Source organism: Miniopterus schreibersii (assembly GCF_964146895.1).
Source record: "Miniopterus schreibersii genome assembly, chromosome: 4".
Taxonomy (NCBI): Eukaryota; Metazoa; Chordata; class Mammalia; order Chiroptera; family Miniopteridae; genus Miniopterus; species Miniopterus schreibersii.
The window spans coordinates 50,444,653-50,466,699 of record NC_138105.1 but is presented as its reverse complement, the minus strand read 5'-3'; the positions used below and the strand labels follow the sequence as shown (position 1 = coordinate 50,466,699).

The window sequence follows — 22,047 nt, the reverse complement described above, 5'->3', positions numbered from 1 at the left end:
GGAATCAAACTCAATTTTTTGGACAACCTTGTTAGCTCTGGAAGCACAATCCAGTGTTGCTTCCCCATGATTAGGTTGGGTTTTTTGCGGGGGAGGTTTTTTTATATATATATATATATATATATATATATATATATATATATATATATATATATTATATCTTTATTGATTTCAGAGAGAGGTGAGGAGAGGGAGAGGGAGAGAAACATCAGTGATGAATCAGTGATGGGCTGCCTCCTGCACACCCCCTACTGGTGATCGAGTCCGCAACCAGGACATGTGCCCTGACAGAGAACGGAAACCACAATCTCCTGGATCCCAGGTTGGTGCTAAACCGCTGAGCCACACCCGACAGGGCATGATGAGGTTTTAAACATCAAGAATATCGTGGTTGTCACACAGTTGGAATATATGTACATATATATATGTATATATATATTTATCTGACAATTCAATACAAAATGAAAGCAGGAATATTTAAAACTAAAACTAAATGGTAGTGGAATGAGTAGTTTCAACTGTAGATGTCTTTAGTGATCTTTTAGAAATATAATTGATGAATATATATATATGTATATATACTATTGGCTTTGTTTTTCTGTAGAACTCTGCCTAATATAGGTATTATCACTTAGTAGATAGTGCATAAATTCATTTATTCCATAAATATTTGTTTAATGATAAATCAATCAAAATATTCCATTCCAGTCCTGGCTAGTGTGGCTCAGTTGGTTGAGTGTTGTCCCATGTACTAAGAGGCTGTAGACTTGATCCACGGTCAGGGCACATGCCCAGGTTTTGGCCTTGATTCCCAGTGAGGAGCATGTAGGAGGATGCTTCTCTCTCACATTGATTTTTCTGTCTCTCTCTTCCTACCTCTCTCTCTAAAATCAATAAAAACATATTTAAAAAAATAAATAATTTAAAAAAGAATATTGTGGTTGTTTTGAAAATTTGATTAGACAAATATAATGATCAAGAAGAAGAAAAGTGAATGCTTATTACATCAAGGAACTATTAACAATGTGCCTTTAGTCAAATTATTTAAGTTGCTTCTATTTCAGCTTTTGTAGAGTTTTATTTATTCAAAAAAATGGTGAAGAGGACCTCACTTTATGACATCCTTGTCCCAACGTAAGCAACAGGATATGCCATAGCAAGGGAAGAAAACATAATGAATCAGACACCAGCTCTTAAATACTTCCAGAGGGAAGTAGCCCTATTGGGCCTACTCTTTTCACTGGCCAAGCAAGCCACATGACCACACCTAACTTTAGGAGATATCGGTGCAATCTTTCTATATGCACACATGGTGAAGAGAATAAAAAATTGGTGTGAGATAATTTCTATCACAATTCATATCCTTTAGTATTGTAAAGCTTGTAATATTCTAACATATATTATGATTTTCCAAGGCCAGTGGTGAGACTATATTGAATTTTTCAAACTTTCTGAACATTTTTCAAGTGGGATATTTTAGCACTAATTTTTTTTTTTTTAATATATCTTTATTGATTTCAGAGAGAGGAAAGGAGAGGGAGAGAGAGAGACAGAAACATCAATGATGAGAGAGTCACTGATGGAGCCTGCAGCCCGGGCATGTGCCCTGACCAGGAATCGAACCCCGATCGCCTGGATCCTAGGTCGGCACTCAACTGCTAGGCCATGCCCATCCAGGCAGCACTAAATTTCTATGAACATACCTTAAAATAGTTTATATGTTAACTTAGAAAAAGATAAGCTAAAAATATTTCACAATTGCACTATAGTAATTAAGATTTTGATGTGTTTTTGATATCTAATTATGATAATTTCTTATTTATATAGCATAATAGTGAAGAAAATAATAACTTTTTTGGAACCCAAAACAACCCATTCTGTATGCAATGTTACTTTCTTTCTAACACTTGAATGCAGATATTTACATATTAATGTCATCTCTACCTGTATCTGTATCTTTGTCTCTATCTACTTATCTATCTATCTGGATAAAGAATAGTTCCTTTTTAATTGAAATAACTGTGAAGCTTTGGGGTGAATTCATTCTGATGGAAGGATGAAATACAGAACTTCCTTTCCAGTGTAAATTAATATTAACATACTGACATAATTTCTATGTTCTTTATAAAAAGGATTACAAAAGTATGTGCAAATCTGTGGTTTTCTGATAGCATAAAATAACTGAGCATCCATAAAATAAATCACTATATCTGTTTCTAACATAGCCCTATTGTCACATTTTCTTTATCATGCTCATCTTGAAATATTTTTATACTTTTGTAAGATTTAGATTTACAGAAAAGTTGAAAAGATAGTACATACAGCATGTGCTAAGTAGTAACTATATACCTCAGTATTCCATTTGTAAACATTTTACATTAGTATAATACATTTGTCACAATAAAATAGACCAACACCAATAAATAATTATTATTAACTGAAGTCCATACTTTATTTTGAGTTCCTTAGCTTTATCAAATGAGTTTTATCTTCCCCAAGATCTCATTGAGGACATCAAATGACATTCAGTCATCATGTTTCTGTAGGTTCTTAACTGTGATAGCACTTGTTTTCCAATTTTTACCTTTTCAAAATTTAGTAAGTTCTCTTATTTGGGAATTAGTTTCTAAATTTATAACTTTATTTTTAGGTTACTGTCCCTAGCTTAACATAGAAATGTTGCTTTTCAAATTACGGAAATCAAGTCCAACATCAAGAAACATTTCACAAGAAGATGTTCTCACAGCAACCAGAAAATAACCAATTTGAAATCTGTAATAGTTTTTTGATGCTTGGTTTTCTAAGCATGTCCTATAATATAAGCTGTAAGATTTTTCTGTAGTACAGAATTACACATCCACACCATTGCTATAAAAAGTACAAAGTAGAGTAAAAAATTCAAGTCGGATTCACATTTTTATATACCATTTAAGTTAAAGTTCTACTTGAGAAAAATTCACTATCCTTTATCAGGATGAACAGGTATTTTAGATGCACTTTTTATTGTTTCCTTAGTTTGCCTATTTTTCATTAATTTGTATCTACAAAATTAATGTTCTAATTATATAGACCATATAGGTAAATAACAGGCATTTATACCTGGCTGACTGACCCACCTTCATTATATAAACCACAATCCGTGGTAATAGAACTAGTAGGTGATTGGTCAACACTTAGTAAAATCTGATATTTAAAACTAATAAATAAATAGTTCAACATTGAGGCTATCAGAACCTTCCATATTAGATGAGTTTGTGAAGAAATTAGACTATTCCACAGTGGTTGACCAATTCTTTTTAATTAACTAAATTTATTGGGGCAACATTGCTTAATACAATTATATAAGCTTCAAGTATACAATTCTTTGATACATCATCTGTATATTGTACTGTGTGCCCACTACCCAAAGTCAAATCTTCTTTTATGACCCTATATTTGACTCCCTTTACTCTTTACTACCCCTCCAACCCCTTCTCTCTGGTAACCACTATACTGTTTGTGTCTATGAGTTTTTGTTTATTTTTCTTGTTTGTTCATTTGTTACTTTTAGTTTTATATCCCACATGTGAGTGAAATCATATGATTATTGACTTTTTCTGTCTCACTTATTTCACTCAGCATATTTTCAAGATCCATCCCTGTTGTCACAAATAGTAGTATTTCATTTTTTTCTTATGGCTGAGTAGTATTACATTGTATATATGTAACAAAATGAAATTTTAGAAAAAGTGAAGAAAAAATGAAAACAATTTTTTCAATTCCTTTTGCAGTTGCAACAAAAAGAATAAAATACCTAGGAATAAACTTAACAAAGGATTTGAAGGATCTATACACTGAAAACTACAAAACATTCTTTATAAAAGATTAAAAGAGAAACAAAGAAATGGAAAGATATCCCATGTTCATGGATTGGAAGAATCAACATAGTTAAAATGGCCATATTGTACAAAGCAATATACAGATTTAATGAAATCCCCAACAAAAGTTCAATGGAATTTTTTAAAACAATATATCAAAAAATCATCTGATTTGTACAGAGCCACAAAAGACACAAAATAGCCAAAGCAATCCTGAGAAAAAAGAATGACGCCAAAGGTATCACACTATCTGACTTCAAATTATACTACAAAGCAACAATAATCAAAACCGCATGGTATCGGCAGAAAAACAGACACACAGACCAATAGAACAGAATTGAGAGTCCAGATGTATATAGGAAAATAATTTTTGACCAAATAGCCAATAACATACAATGGAAAAAAGAAATCCTCTTCAATAAATGGTGCTGGAAAAATTGTAAAGCCACATGAAAAAGAATGAATCTAGGCTACAGTTTGTCCCCATAAACAAAAGATAACAAAAATTTCTTGTTATCAAAAACCAATTCTTTTCTCTAATATTCACAACTATCATCTTCTAATGGTAATTAGAAAATCTTCAAACACGATTCAAAATAAAGTGAATAAAATGCACTGTTTGTATTTTTTGTTTGATTATTTGTCACCCTGAATTCCTTTTATGTCTTGAATTTGGAGCTGTTTTGCATTTTCATCCATTATATATAGTATATACATGATTCTAGTAGGTCTTCAATTTTAAATATATCAACATCACACTCTATTGAAAATGTACTTATCTGTACATTAATAAGTATGGTAATTCCAACTGATTTGAAAGTTTTCAAGGATTTATATCATACATTATTAAAAGAGGGTGTTATATATTTTAAGGTAAACATGACTAAAGTTATTTACTATCAATAATAAATTATTATATATGCAGTTTTACCTCCCCCCAAAAATAATAGTGTTCACTGTAAACATAAAATGTTTCTACAGTGTAGCTAAAAAAATTTTATAAAACATCTTGAAATGTATGTGATTTGTTACCAAACTTGGGTTTTTTGCATCAGGCATTATTAACTTCCATTTCAAAAAGGAATAATCTACCAAATCATTTTATAAATCAATACAGCTGATATAATTTGAAGTGAATTTTAAGTGCTACAATTATTACAGGAAGTAAACTCTTTAGAAGCACTCATTTAGTACTCAGCCTTAAAAGAATATATATAAAAAAGAAAACAAACAAAACAATGTTTGGTGTTCCTCTATGCAAGCTTACGAGAGGAATAATACTGCAAAGTCAAAATCAAAGCCTTTTGTTTGTATAATAAACCATGTAGTTGTAGTTATGAGGCTCATAAATGGAGTATTGTGTTCAGAAGTTATTATAACAATCCCCCAATATGGAGTGTCTGAATGTATCTGTTCAGAATTTTATGTAAAAATCTGGCAGTGTAGAGTAATTGAAATGAGACTCATACATGGATTGCTTAATCCCAGTTTCTCATTATTGAATTAGGTGATAATAAAGACTTCTGCCACTGAACAGTCTATGTAGATTCATTGAATTTGTACAAATATTTATATTTACATTGTTATACATATATCTAAATAATCATTAAAAAAAAGATTATTTTTTTTTTAATTTTGTTTCTGGTAAAAAATGCTACCTCATGACTACTTAATGTGTAAGTCAGTTTCAATATTAAGTTCAGTTTGACATCTGTTTCTAAGATTAAAATTTTGGAGATTGTCAGAAACAGAAGGTTTTGATATTTCACCATTTAGTGATAAGACATGAATGGAAAACAAAGAGATAAAATTGCATTAATAAAATTAGTTTATGTCCTCTCTAAATTAGGAAAAGTTTTAGTTTTGGTGTTTTTGCCTTTAGCCAACAAGTTAAAATTTCTAAATTAATTAAAAATAATGAATACTAAGGATTGCTTTGGAATAATATATCTTTGTTTAGAATCTTAATACTGAGTCACTTTGAAAAAATACTTATGTACTTGAGAAACCCAAGGGCTTTCTAGAAAAACATACTAGGCATAAGTATTTTTATTGGAGACTTTAGAATTGAAAGATAAGCTTGCATGGAAAATATGACACTAACATTACAGTGTATTAAATATATAGACATGCAGCTTTGAGGTTTGAGCTTGGGAGGCCCATCTGTGATTCCTTCCTGTCTGTAACAGTGTGGCCTTTAACCTTCCCAGTAGCTTTGGGCTCAGCATTGGCTCTACTTTAAAAGCTCTCCTAAAGTTTTGGTGAAATAATTGCTCAACAAACAACTTTTACTATTTCATAGAATCTAATTTTCATTGATTACATAAAATCAAGGTATGGTTCTCTTAGATTAATGGTCAAAAGGCATACAGAGAAAATTTATAACAATTACTTCTAAGAAATATACAAAACATCACATACAATAATAAGCAACTGTGAATAGAATTATAGAAATCACAGTTTGACTGTTAAATTAACAAAATCAAAACATGTAACACTATGGTCAAATATCTCAGACATTACTAGCCTAAGTGGACTGATGTAATCATTATAGAAAATAATATCATAATAATAGTTTCTACTCTTAAGAACAATCCACGGATCTTACTAAGTAAATTAACTTCTAGGAAAATTTTATAATAATAATAATAAAAACTTTGAATGAATTTCAAACATACATATCAAAAGTTTGTATATTGCTCAGCATAAATATAAAAACTGCATGTCAAACAATAGAAAATAATGTATAAATGTTACTAAAATGCAGATTTAATATGATCTTAATAAATCACATATGCTGCTACTGAATTTAAGTGTCATATAAAAAGGCAATTAAATCTGAAAATGTCATTATGCAAGGAAAGAATCTATTAATTTAGTTTAAATCAAGACTAACTATTACTACCACACTGAAACAATGTTAAGAAGTTATTAGTAATAAAAGTTTGCTTCCTTTTCAAGAATGCTGCAATTTAATAGCTCATTCTTACAGCATAGTAGGTTTTCATCTAAACTTTTAGGCTATGTTTGATACTCTCTGATACATTTAAAAAAAAAATTTTTTAACAAGTGTTGCCCTTGCCAGGTGGCTCAGTTGGTTGGAGCATCATCCTGTACACCAAAAGGTTGCAGGTTCAATTCGTGGTCAGGGCGCATATCTAGGTTAAAGGTTCAATAGTCAGGGCCTGTACAAGAGGCAACTGATTGATGTTTCTCTCTCTCCCTCTCTCTCCCTCTCTCTCTAAATCAATAAAAACACATACAGTGGTGAGGACTTTTAAAAAGTGTTTAAATTAACATGTTTTATATTTTTAGCAAGACTGAAAAATCATACAGCAAAATCCCAATAAAAATAACCTAAGATAGTTGTTACTTTCAGATTTAAAAGATGTAAAATATGAGTCATGACTCTTTGTGTGAAGTCGCTAACTGAAAACACTGAGAGTTTCTGATGACTGAAGTTTTTAGCTTTGTGCTAATTTTTAAACACTCAGAAGGATGCTGCTACAACTGCTGGGACAGAACAAAAACCCATGTTTGAGTTCAGTGTATTTAAACTAACCAGTAACATTTTACAGTATGGTCTGATATATTCTTAGGACTATCACAGACTTAATCTAAGGCTAATGATGTTTTATATAAGTCTCTTGCATAGTAGACATCTACTTTACACATTCTTTTCTGTATCAATAACCCTGTACTAATATCTAAAAAATGAGGGAGGAAAAGCCTCAGTATCACGGAGTGGGGTCGGGTCCACATAGTGTTTGAGCAACTTATAAATCGAATCCATTTGCCTTCTGCGATAAATAATAGGACAAAGCAATTTAATGAGAAATGGTGAAGCTTCTTCAACTATTTAAATAGTCATGAATTTCACAACTTCAAAAAAGGTTATTTTGCACTTTAAAAATCTTCATTTCCTCTCCACGAAGAAGACTATTTTTTAAGAAAAGCGTGGTGACATTAGAAAGCTAGTATCAACATATCCTGAATTCCCTCTTGAGCTCCCTCTACTGATTTTTAGACAGTTGTTAACCTAACCGAGATGTTCAACAAAACAAGTAATTAATGAGAAGTCCAGTAGAGTGCTAGTATCGAGAGCAATTTTCACAGCTGGGCACACAGTTCTACTCCAGACATTATCAATTAAGTTGTACTGTTTGTGCAAAGACAGGGAAACAAACTCAATGAAAGCCTTTCACCTTCCTCAGGCCTCAGGACACAGAAACAGGACACTTGCCAAGAGAAAATAAACAGTTGTAGAGGGTATTTATTGGACATCTTTGCTGTAACAAATTGAAAATATGTAGACTTAAAATGCAAAGCATTTTTAGAAAATTTTCTTTCACTTTTTAATTTCTTTTTTTTTTTTTAGCTCAATTAATTATGAGCTAAAATTCCAGGAGAAATGCTCCAAAGAAAATAATTCAGGCAAGGCATTGAACAACGTGTGTTAAGTTCTTTCAAGCCTTACTTTTTTGTTAACGCAGTAACTTTTGAGACTCTGCCAAAGGATTGAGATATTGTGCATCTAATAGCATTTATTTTGTAAAGTTGTGCATGTATTTTTATTACATTCATTTTCTTTTGATTCTGCCTTACATGGTCCCATGATGTCACAGTTTTTGTAAAAAGAACATAATTGCATAATATCTAATAAACACTGTGGTTTCTCAAGCATGTGCACAAACCCAAAAGGCATTCTAAGCATTCTCTTTCCTTAACAATGCCACAGTGTCTGGGATAATGGATCATTTGATATAAATGCCAGCTAGCTGGATCACTGCTTCAAAGGATCGTAGGTTTTAGAGCACTTAAGTTTTGTATGAAAGAATGTGTAGGTTTGAACAAATAAATTGCACAATGCACAAAGAATATAAACTGATTTTCAGGAAATAGCTTTAAGTCCCAGAATTTAGTTGCAGCACGCTCTGTACAGTGTATTTAAAAATGAAAATAAAAAGTAATCTAAATAACATATTTTAGATACATTGTAGTGGCAAACTAAGAGGGAAGCTAATATTCATTAATGAGAAAATCACAACTAATCATTTTTTTCATAATGGGAGCCTTTTAATTTTTGCCAATAATTTCACATTCAAGAATAAGAGAAATACTCCAAACAACACATACAGCTGGCCAACAGGTATATGAAAAGTTGCTCAGCATTACTAATCATAAGAGAAATGCAAAGCAAAACCACAATGAGATAGCATCTCACACCTGTGATAATAGCTATCATCAAAAAAAAAAAAAAAAAAAGCAAGTAAAGAAAAGATAATGTGTTGGTGAGAATGTAAAAAAACTGGAACCCTCGTGCTTTATTGGTAGAAATGTAAATTGGTACAGTCACTCTGAAAAAAAGTAGGATGATTCCTTAAAAAATTAAAAATAGAACTACCATATGACCCATCAATCCCACTTCTGGGTATTTATCCAAAGGAATTGAAGCAGAATCTCAAAGAGATATTTTCATTCCCATGTTTACTGCAGCATCATTCACAATAGCCGTAGGTAATGTTAACTTATCAGAAACTACTTAATGGGTCCCTCAGAATGACAAAGTTGGCACCTAAAATAACCTCTATCTTAAGTAGCACACTTATCCCTTAGTAATTCTTTACCTGTTCTACTTTATATCATAACACTTATCAATGCCAGACATTATCTTTTGTCTTTATCATTTGTTTATTGTCTGTCTTTTCACAGAAAGAGTAGAGAGGGAACCTTGTCTTTATCGTTCCAGCTCAACTCCCAGCACCCAAAAGGGTGCCTGGAGCATAGAAGGTGGTTAGTCAATACTTATTGAATTAATACTCTATTTTATAATAAATATGACCTTAATAACTTTAAAGTATTGTTTATTAAAATAAAAAATTGAATTTATACACTAGTTTTTTCAGGTTTTAAATAAATAAGAACAAAATTATTTGTGTCAAATATGTGATATTCTTTTGAAGATGGCATTCTTTTAAAGTGTGAATTTTTTCTTTCAAAATAAATATAATAAATTTATTGTACTTTCTAAATAGTAAAAATAAATATCATATCACCTATATAACGTATATATCATTTATAAAGCATAATATTAAATATAAATTCCTGATTTGCATAAAAAGATTCCATATTGCATAAAATAAGACAATAAAATCCCTTTGCATAGTTCACTGAGACCAAAAACAAAAATGTGAAATCAGAGTAGATTAACAAAATCTAAAATGTAGAAACAATCAATCCATGAGCAGACATCTATTATATTCTTACATGTACAAAACATTGCATGATAGAAGCATAAAAAAGAATAAACTTCTAAGAGAATTAAATAATATGTATGCGAATAAATTCTAAACCTCAAAGTTTGCACACAAGAAAGGAATTCCTAGGCCATTTCCTTTAAAAAGAGCTTAAGATTAATTAGGAAAAAGAGCCTAAAACACATTTTAAAAATCCAAAAGCAATGCCAAACTGTCCATTGCATAGTTCAGGTCATTAACACTGGAGAGGAGAGAAATGAGCTCATTGGCACTATAGCAGTAAAGAAACACTCTGAGGTTCAATTAGAACTTGAACCAACCAGGTTTGCAGGCAGAATTCTAACATGAATCTCAGTGACCCACACTTACATTGTGTGTAGACAGACCCTTTAACTTGCTTTTGACCAATAGAATACTACAAAGACGAGGTAATATTGCTCTTGTGGTTATGTTATATGGCAAAGAGGAGAGTTATTAAGATGTAATTGAGGTTCCAAATCAGTTGACTTGATGTACATTCAAAAGGAGCTTATCCTAACTGGGCGTGACCTAACGAGGTGAGTCCTTTAAATGCAGATCTAGAGGTCAGAAACTGAAGGAGTCAGCGAGATGATTATCTGGCCTTGAAGAAACAATCTTCCATGAATTCTGAGCTGCAAAAAAAAATACATCCTGCCAAGAGCCAGTGATCTTGGGGGACCTTGAGCCTCAAATAAGGCCTAGCCAGGGCTAAAAATTGATGTGAATTTCCAAGCAGAGGTCTTACCTAATCTGTACCCAGACTTGTGACACATGAAAACTGAGGTAATAAATGTTTAAGCCACTAAAATTATGTTGATTTTTATTTAATACAAAACAAATGCATACATGTAAAAAATGGACATCTTAGTGATGTCTACAGTGACACTGACAAGCCATTTTTTGTAACAAAACTATGCACTGAAAAGCACACATGAGCACAATATGATCTTATAGTATGAGAAAACTTGCTTGGAAACAGAGGGGTGGATGTAGGTAGGGAATCTTGAAGATATGACAGTCCAGACAGGGCATTGTGTTTATATAGAAAGAAGGAATCATACTTTATATTTTGACTCATCTGTTTTACTTGTGTGCATTGCATATATGAGAAAATTGAAAATCTGACTGATTACTTGCAGGGTGTAGAATCAATTAGAATGATCTTAAAAATAAGCAGAGAATTTCAACTTAATATAGTAAAAATTAAAGATCCACTGATGATTTCTGAACACAGTGACATTTGAAAGCTTATGTTAATCAAGAGGAATTTAGAAGAGGTTTGAAGTCTGTATCAGCAGAGCATAATAATTATGGTCATGCAGCTGGTTTCAGACAGAGCTTGGTCTGAGTCCCAGCTCTATGGGAACATAACTCTTTAAGATTTGGTCTCTCAATATCTACCTCATAAGGTGTTGTGCATATAAAATAAAATAATGTTTTATAAGTACTGAACACCTTTCGTGAAATATTATGAACCATCAAAACTGTAGTTGCTTTTATCATCATTTATTATTACAGCAGAAGAAACAAGGAATAGGGAGATCAAGGTAGAGTGTGAAAAGAACTCTGGTTGAGATGGGATAGTCTGGGTCAAGGAAAACTTAACAGGGAGAGAGAGTAGAAAACAGAGAATTAGATAAAGCGACATCATAAAGGGAGGGGTGTCAGAACTCGGGGACTCATTACATATAGTACAGTAAGAAAAATGTTAAGTTTACAACACCTATGGATTTTTAGACCTAGGTGAATGGAAAAGGACTGTGTCATTAACTGACAGGCAGAAAAATTAGAATGGGGTCTGTGTTAGGGATAAAATGATAACCTCATGGAGTTTGCATGGTCACCATGAAATCAGAGTTAAAATGTCTAGCAGACCTTTGTAAATACATTAATGGAGTTCAAATCTGGGCCAGAGATAGAGATTTGAAGGTATCTGTGAAGAGAGAATAATTGTAGCTGTTGGAGTGAATGGGCTTCCTGCGGGCTCCACAGAGAAGGAGGAACAGTGAGTTAAATGAATTGTATACAAAGTGGGGCAGATATTTCAAGATTAAAAATGTTAACACCATGTTGGAGAAGCCTCTGTTTAGTCCCTTTGCCATGTTTTTTTTTTTGGTGTTGAGGTTCATAAGTTCTTTCTAAATATTTACTATTAACCCCTTATTGGATGTAGCAGCGGATATGTTCTTCCATTCAGTGGGTTGGCCTTTCATTTTGTAGATGGTTTCCTTTGCTGTGCAAAAACTTTTTAGTTTGATGTAGTCCCATGTTTTATTTTTTCGTTTGTTTCCCTTCCCAAGGAGATCTATCAGAAAAAAATACTGCAAAAAAAGAAAAAAAGAGAGAGAGAGAAACTCATGGACACAGACAACAATGAGGTCATTGCCAGGGGAGGGGGGGGTGGAGAGACTTGGAGGAGGGTATAAGGAGGGTAAATGGTGATGGAAGGAGACTTGGCTTGGGGTGGTGAACACACAGTACAGTGTACAGATGATGTGTTGTGGGATTGTGCACCTGAAACCTGTATAATTTTGTTAAACAGTCTCACCTCAATAGATTCAATAAAAAGGGGGAAAAAAGTTCATACCAGACTTTATTTCAAAAGTAAAACACTGAATATTGCTAACCAATATATATATATAGTAGTTATTAAAAGCCCTATAAACTTTCTCCACAAGTCAAACTTTTCTATTTCCTTTGGGATCGATTTAACAAGGACAACCCAGAACTTGTATAATGAGGGTTCACTGGGGAGCCTGATGCAACTCAGTGGCTCGCCCAGGAGCTGTGTTATAATTACTGCCACCAGTGCTCCCTTCTACTCAGTCAGACTAAATGCTCTATGAAAATAAGAATTATCAACTAGTGGTGAATACTTCCGTTTGTATTTCAAATAGAGTAAGAAACAATAAAGTATTTAACCTTTCCTAAGCATTCAAGAGATTACCTCTTTTTGAATTGTGTTTCAAAACTACTAATTTTATTTTGGTTACTTTAGTTGATCTCATGAACTATTTGAAATATTAGCACCTAATTGGTTTAAATGTTTAAAGGTTTAAATGTGAACAGGGGTTGATAACACAGGTGCTGATTGATTGAAGTGGGCTGCAGTTCAACATGTATTTATATTTGAATTTAGGGTCCAATAGGACTTCTTTAGGGAAAAAAAAAACCATCAAAATCTTTAGAACCATTAACCACTCTATTATATTGTGTGTGTTTTTAATTCTATTTGAGATACAAAGATAAATACTGTCTGCTGCTAATATTGTGAATAGTCTATGAGATCAAATAAAATAGCGCCACTCTAACGTTATACATAGAGAAAAAACTCCTTAAGACTTTGGAATTGTACACTCTAAGTGGGGATACTAAAGAATATATGCTATTAAATAATTTCAATACAACAATAATTAAGGAAAAGATTTGGGAACATTGACATTTAGTAAAAAGTATCACAGAAAAAAAGTTTTAAATATAACACACTCAATTGAATATTTGACCTAAACAGAGGTTTTAGAAAGTGCAGTGTAGGTTAAAGAGGGATGAACTTGGTTTAATTGGAAAATCCACCTATTCCTGGTTGTGTGACCATGGGCTGGAGAGCTGGAGAGCTTTGATCTAAGTTTCTGTTTTCTTATATCTAAAATGAAGATAATATAAACTTTTTCATGGTTATATAAATGTTAAATGACTTATATGGATGAAATGACCTAATAAATGAATATTAACACTTTGAATGGGGTACTTTTCTATATTTTTTCTCTTCTCAGATGTATAAGCAAATCAAGTCTCAAAGACCTGATGCTCAAATATCAATAGGTAATTGACTATGAAACACCAAACTTGTTTACTAGCAGCAACTCACTGGCTCTCTTTCTTTGGAAAGATGAATGGGACCACCTTCTTAATCCTAATGAGGCAGTTCAGAGTATGGTTCACACCAAGATCACATCAGTTATGGTGGCTTTAAGAAAATGGGCTACATTGCCATAGAGTACATGAGGGCATTTGTCTCTTCATGAGAGCAAGAACCTTTACTTTTAGGATGTTAGAAATTAGAACAAATAAGTCTCTGGTGGTCATTAAACCACTATCTAATGTATTTGATGGAAGTGGTCCAACCATGAAAGGTGAATTATTTCCATTTCATCATCATCTTTGGGGAATATAGTTTAGGTTTGTATGTTTTAATTGCTACTGTATGAATGTTTTAATTGCTACCTTGGTGATACTTGCACAGAGAAAATATATCACTAAAGTAATTTTCTCTTAACTGTTGATTACAATGAACATATTTAAATAAAACTCAATAAAAAAGTATTTTCAAATCTTTTGCATTGTGCTTGAGAATTGCTGGCAGTGCTAAGAACTACTTATGAGTTGGAAAAATATTCTCTGTATTGACAAGTAAATGGACTCACTAAGCAACCACTTTGCTTTAGAGATTTACATAATTTGATACCAAAAGTCACATTAAATTTGTATTACTTGGTTTTAAAGAAAGAAAGTTCAGAGTTAAGCTGTTTTTCTTCCCAAATTTCACCACATCTATGAAAGAAAGCGTTGATTCACAAGGAATAAAGAAGTTTTGAGTGTAGAAATATCCAGGCTCTGTTCCTTAGAAGTACATGGCTTATTACCAATAGATGTGAAGGAAATAAACTTGTCATTTTTAAAGTAAAACTTTCAGAATTCATATTTTCTCAGAATCAATGTAGTACTGTGAAATTTTCATTATGCACATAACCGTTTTCTTCCTACTTCCTGGGAAATTTTCATTTCTAACTGCCCCATCCCTTGTCAATCAGCATAAGAGTTCCTGAATGATACTTTCATGTCAAAAAAAGTGGTGTGTGCTCAAGCATACTAGCCTAAATAAAAATAACAATAATCAGAAGGCACATTTGACACTAAAACTTATATATTGTATTATAGGTTATTGTGTAAATTATTGTTGTATTAAGCAGCATTTGTTGAACTTAAATACTCCACATCATTATTGCATGTTTATGGTAGAGTGGAATCTACCAAAATTACACACACACACACACACACACACACACACACACGCTTATACTATTGTTTAATTCTTTCTCTTTCAGAAAACCCACTGGAAGGCTCACTGGAATCCTGGATTTCTGATTTTACTCAAAACACTATCTCATCTATTATAATAATATAAAATTATTCAATACCAAGGTGATAAAAGCACAAAGGGACCAATTGTTTTGTTGTGTGGTGTGGTGACCGAGTGATGGGAAAATTAGGATATTCCACAAGGGACCCTACAGCTCAACTTAAGTACACTTTGCCCAAAGGACATTGGAGGTGTTGAAGCAGAAGTGATTAAGTCTGTTTGACAAAGAATAATTGGTCACAGGGCTGTTACAATGATGTTAACAACAGGAAGTACTTTTTTCTAGTCTGTGTGTTCATAAGGGTCTTTTGAACTTGGAAATAAGTAATAAAAAATATATTGAAGTTAGTATGGTGACTTGGGACAAATATGAAGGGCTAATAGGAACATATTATTCAAGGTCTTTGGCCCCATTGATAAATGAGCATTAAATATGAAAAATGGCCATTAATCAAAGAAAATTGTCAATAAGCTATTACTCGCATAATTTCTTAAATGTAACTTTAAAAGTTACCTTTAAAAAGTCAATTCACTCAAACTTTTTAGTATATTTTAGGCTTATTATTTTCTGTATTGCTCTATTGTAAATGTTAGTACATAAAAAAAAAAAAAAGCAATATGTAGCCTTGATGATGTAAAACCCAAATTGTTTCACCTTTATATTAAATCCCACCAAATACACATAGTCGTTTATCTTATTTGTAAGGGAAAAAAGGCAATCTGTCCAGCCACATTTTTTAAATTTTACTTTTTTCAAGATCAATGTGACTTAAAAAACTGAGAAACAATTAAGAAAGACAAAAACTTGAGCACATCATATAATATAATTAAATTATTGCAGTAATTTTTCTATGCACTTTGTAAAAGTTCACCATCTTGAAGTAAAAAGTGCTAAATACTTTTGCAGTGCCTATGTAAGGAAATTAATGCTTTAGTAGGCTATCCATTGTTATACTGAATATTCCTTTGAATTTTACATGAATAAGTTATAACTCAAAAATATAGTCATTTCTTTGTGGCACAAAGAATTAATAAAGGGCCATCACATTTGAATATATTTCATAGGTGTCTTCAAAGATGGTAATTTTATTTGTTTACAGTATAAATCACATGCTGTATCCAAATAATATTTCCTATATGCTGTTTGGGTTAATTATGGACAATAGTCTTATGTCTTCAGAAGTAAAATACAAAAGTCAAATATGTAAAAAAGAAAAGAAAAAATAAAGAAATAGGGGAAAATATTTTAAATACACAATCTCATTGAATCTGTCTTTGACTGATTTCATTATTGCCAGTAGCATATTTTAATTTCAGCATTTAAGCAACAAATTCTGACAATATTAAACTTGATCTAAAAGTATTCCAGGTATTAGTAGTTCAAGCTAATTTTTCATACTTGAACAAAGACATACATTTTGGAAAACTTTATGTAAAAAGAAGTCAGTGAGATACTCATACAGTTGGGTGAATATAGTGTTTATATATGTGACTACCTTTCAAGTAAGTTATAAAAGTAAAATATATGTTGATGTTTCAATATAGTAAAGAAAATAAAACTAAAATGAAAAGAATCTATTATTCTGTTTGAAATTCCACAGTCTGAGTATTTATACCAAGATAATTAGTTTTAAAGAGAAAAATTTTAAATGTATAGAAGAAAAGAATGAGTCTATATACATTTATAGAAGTCTGTTTGGTATAAGCTTCATGCTTCAGTGTTTCCAATATCCTATTTTGCTCCTCTACTTGCCTAGTCTTTAAAAATTTGTAGCAATATTTAATATAAGATCACATGACTGACATACATCCTACAAAGAACATCTGCTTAGGGCAAAACATGGAAAAACCCTAAAGGAATTTAAATTTGACCTCTAATGTTTGCAATAATATCCACTCCTTGTAACAATCACTCCCATTGTAAGACTGTGCTGTAAATAAAATGAAAAACCTCTACCCAGAGGAATTATTTTAAATTATAAACTCCAAAGCTGAAGTTCATCCTTATAAGTATAATGCAACTAGAGTAGAAATTTTTATAATTAAAAATATAAAAATATTTAAAGTCAATGTAATCTTTAATAGCTGAAAAACATAGCCCTAATCATTTGAGCAATAATTACTAACTCTGCAACAGCTTATATTTTACCCATTCCTATAAATATAGGATATCTGGTTGCAACCTGAACCCTCTCCCATGGAATGCAAAGGAACCTCCACTCCAATAATTCTCCAGCCACCATTTATACTTAACCTGCTGTCACTAAATGACATAAATGAAAGATCATAATTCTATTTATCAAACGAACAATCATGTGTCTCAAAGTCTGGAGAGTAATGAGAAATACACAGCACCAGCTAACTTCTATCATTTAGTAATTGTTCATTATGAGAAGTACTATTTGGTGGTTTTCTGCGCTGAATTCTTTCTCCAAACACACTCAAAACACACTGCCAATTGAAAAAAGGAATATAGATTCAAAAGGAAATCTTCTAAGTAGAGAAAAGCTCACTGTTAAGCATGCAAGAGGTTAAACATTGCTGAAATAGTGAGGCATTTTCTCAACCCACGCTTCCCAGTTCCATTCAATTACCAACAGCAGTAGCAACTATAATACAAGCTAAAACTGTATTATTAAATCAGAGCTTTCCATTTACATCCAACTCTAACCTGAGGGGGTGGGAGGGGATGACATTTACTAATCAATAGCAGAACAAACAGCCCCCAACTTGGAAATACACATGACCTTGGGGTATAGAATTTTCAGAGACTGAGTTTCGCAAGTTTTATTTGGATCTACTGCATAACAATACAGCTAAATGAACACAGCTTGGTCTAAATGCTTCTATTCCTAGCACCTCCCCTCCACAAATGTTAAGAGAGCTCAGCACTTTGTAGTCTATGCTTTAAATACCGGAGGTAATATTGGTAAGTCAGAAATTAGTCCACTCAAATATTTCTTTAAGATTACATTTGTTTTAAACAACTTGTTGGTTAATTTATTTAATGTAATTTAACATATTTGGGGGCTTGCATTGAATGGCTCCTTTTCCTTGAGCCATGCTGGAAGTGTTGCTCTACAAATGTTTATATTTATAAAACAGGACGTAACATGATGACATTAACTTCATAAAAAAACACAAAGCCCTCAACTTCCCCCCTCGAATCCAGTGCATAATCACCAATAGATGCTCTTGTAATAATAATGAAAATAATTATTTAAATAATTATTGCAACCATTGCCAAAAGTCCCGTTTCAAATTATAAAAATAATCATAACTTGCTTTTAAATTTTGTATGGCAGTCTGCATCTCCCCCCCCATTTGTAATAATTCATAACAATATTTTTCTTACCTTATTTTAACAGTCAGAAAGTCTCCCAGAAAGATCCCTAAAAGGTGTGGAAATAGAAATCACAATAAAAAATAATAATTAAAAAAAAACTAAACTAAAAAAGATCCTCTATAGCTGGGAAAAGATGAAAATAGTTTGGTCTAAAACTACAGAAATGTCCAAAGTCACGCCTAAATGAGCGCCCAGGTGGCAAACAGAGGACTCTCTCCCGCGTCCGCTCCCGCACTCCTTTGTCAAGTTGATCCGGTCTGGCTGGTGAGGCGGCCCCGCAGGGCACGGAGGGTGCGAGGGGCGTTGCCTCCAGGCGCCGGAGCAACCGGTCCGCCCCGTCCCAGGTTCAGCACCCGCAGCCCGGAGGACAGCGCCAGCTCCGCTCACCTCCAGTTTGTCTCAGTCACTGAGCCGGGCTGATGCTCTCGCCTCCTCCCCAAGCCCGAGCTGCTGCCACTCACCCGCGCGCGCCCCGCCCCCACAGTGACGTAACTATTTTGCATATCAAGTCCCGGGGAGGTGCGGGCCGCCCCTGGCTCGGCTTCTGCTCGGGTCGGCTGAAGCCATGCGGGTGGCCAGGTGCAGGCGGACGACGGGCGCGGGCATCCTCGGGCTTCGCGACCCGTCCGCACCAGCCCCGGAGAAACTGAGCGCTTTCGGGGCGGCGCGAGCCCCTGCCCTCGCCGGGACCGCCGTCCGCGCACCCGCGCGCCGCAGCTCCCCCGCGAGCTGGGCGGGGGGAACGAGCCCCGGGAGCAGGGGGTTGGCGGCGGGGGGGCGAGGGCCTAGGGGCAAAGCGGATCTTTCCAACCACTCCAAAAAAAAATGCGATCTTCGCCGTCAAACTTTCCTCCTTTCCCCGCCGTTTGTTTACTGGAAAGGATGCGCCGGGTGCTCCGTTCCCTTCTCCTCGGCTCAGGGAACTAATAGAGGGAGTCGCTGCAGCAGAAACTTGTTCTGGAGAAAAACATGCTTTGCGCGCCAGGAGAACCTGTGAAAGCTGTGCAGTGCTTAGCATCATCGTTCGTGAACGGGATCTTCTCTTACTCTTTGCTATGAGCGCTGCATAGTCTACATATCAGACGGCACGTATGTTCCTGTAAAATGTGCAGAACCCTCCCTCTTCACTCTCATGGTTTAACTGCATGGTCAAGCTAAGTGGACCTGGAGATTACAGGGTTAAAATAAAAATCATTTAATAATGAAAAAAGTGAAAGTTCTCAGCTTCCACTGCCAAAATCCTGAAGGTTATACAATATTTATTATGTCTAATATATCAATTGTTCTATGAAAGATGGGGCATGCTGGAAGCATTTCATAGCCTTTAGCAAATCTCTCAGTACATGTGATGTTTCTTATCCCAGTGAGGCTCAAAGGGCCTTGACAGCAAAGAAAGGGGGCTGCCATGCCAGCAGATTCCTAAGCTTGTAAACAGTGAACTTGAACTGACCAACCATCCAAAAAGGCCATTATTCACATATTGTCCCCATGTCCCACCTACAATCATCAGGACTTACTTGTACAAAGAAACAGGCAAATAAAAATTAGGCCTAAATTTCCCCAAGTTGGTTGAAACACTTTTTTCATTAAAAAGTTTATTCAAGAAATTGAATAGCATTCAGTACATTGCTTTCCATCAAAATACATCCATACTGATAGATGTTGTATTCTGGAGACTAATATAATTTTGCACTGGATCTACTCATGAGTTTTTCAAGGACTCTGTTGAAATGAATACACTTGTTTATTTTCCTATCAGGAAAAATAATTAATAAATTTGATTTTTTGCAATGTTTAAGAAATTATTTGAGTAAGCACATTTGCTTTGTGGAGATATATATATATGTATATATATACCCAAATTTCTTCTTAAGAGTCACTTAAACACCACATAAACCTTTCTTTTCAGCTTTCTCCTAGAATTTGTCCATTTCTTTCCCAAATATTAAATGTCCTGGGAACATCACTCCAACACACCTAGACCATATTACATCCAGGTAATCTGCAATGTTTGATTTCCTGTGACAACTATTGATTTTATGTAAATATGCAAATTATAAGTGCCTTCCTGTGCTGCATATTGCATAGATGTACTCACATACACACACATATTCTAAAAGCTCCTCAGTTCCCAAAGTGATTTTAATAATGATTTCAAACACCATGGCAGAGCATGAAAGATGATTCTTGGAGGCAGATGGGCCTTCTACAGTATAACCTGTACTTACACTGATCAAAGCACATATCTTATGCTTCTTTTAGAAATGCCACATGGCATCTTTTGTTCTGCCTCATGACAACATGCCAAAATGTCAACAAAGACTTAAAAGTTCACTGTGGAAATATATAGAGTATGTTACAAGAATTCTTATAAAATTCCACCAAAGTCTGTGTCATATGTTGTTTAATAGACAATATTACTCAGTTCACTTCAGTGATCATATTGTTTTGGGCTATAAATTCAATTAAGGCAGGCATAATATTATTCAAAAAGGCCTAATATTATTCAAAAGCCTAAGGGGATGAAACTGGAAAACAAAGCTATGCTTCAAATTTAGAAAGAAAAGCAGACCATTTTCTCATCACTAAAAGAGAGAGAGATAATGAAAGAGAAAAAGAAAAAGAAAGGAAAAGAAATAGAACTAGTTGGTAATGCATTCATGAAGATGCACACACGCAGAAAAGTATCGGTACAACTGCAGCTTCCTAGGGGATTCAGGTTTGGTTCTGTCCTAATTGGCTGTTGGGGACTGTACTAAATTATCTCTAAAGTCTCTTACATATATGTCATTCTATGACTCTATATTAGAATTAGAAAACTTCTGAAATGTGTACATTTAGAATGCAAGACCTTAAGAACTTTCCCCTAAGGTGCAATAAATTGGCATCTGTCCACTAAGACTGTGAAAACAGTACCTTAGGGCAAGTAGTTTGGGAACTATAGAAAGGGGACCAGTGACTAGTACCAAGGATGAGGTTAATGAAGCCAAAAAAATAAATTTTATCTACCCAGGATGAAATTAAGAGATAACTGAATGGTCTGTTACAGTACTCACTTGTTTTTATGTAAGAAATATTATAATATTCTCACACATTTAATTACTGTTCAAGATATTTAAAGTAATTGTAAAGCAACAATAATATGTAAGCCATGCAGAAAGTGATTAAATGGATTTTTAGTTGTACATTGTCATTGGAAAGATGACAAAAATATTAAGTAAATGTACTCAAGGAAAATGTCTTTGAAGCAAATGACCAACATCTGCTTAAGGATTTTAATTTAGGTAATTTACATGAACATATTAAAATGTAATACACAGAAATTAAGAAGATCATTGTGTTATTGTTGTGTATGTGTATATTTATACTTGTATGAAAGATTTAGCTTTTAATCATATTGCCTTCTTATTTTCTATATTTGGACTC

At 33.6% G+C, this 22,047-nt stretch overlaps 1 protein-coding gene across 3 annotated transcripts in view; it reads right to left on the bottom strand.

Moving 5' to 3' along the window:
- FSTL5 (follistatin like 5) overlaps nt 1-19,336 on the bottom strand; it is a 494,012-nt gene extending 474,676 nt beyond the window's left edge. For 2 of the 3 annotated variants that reach the window (XM_081134467.1, XM_081134468.1), the window contains exons 1-2: nt 19,009-19,101; nt 18,631-18,667 (exon numbers count right to left, since the gene is read on the bottom strand). The gene's annotated coding sequence lies outside the window, so the exon portion shown is untranslated. Of the gene's footprint in view, nt 1-18,630 lie in introns of all 3 variants that reach the window. The other variant, XM_081134469.1, reaches the window with a different exon arrangement.
- Nucleotides 19,337-22,047: the final 2,711 nt, after the last annotated feature.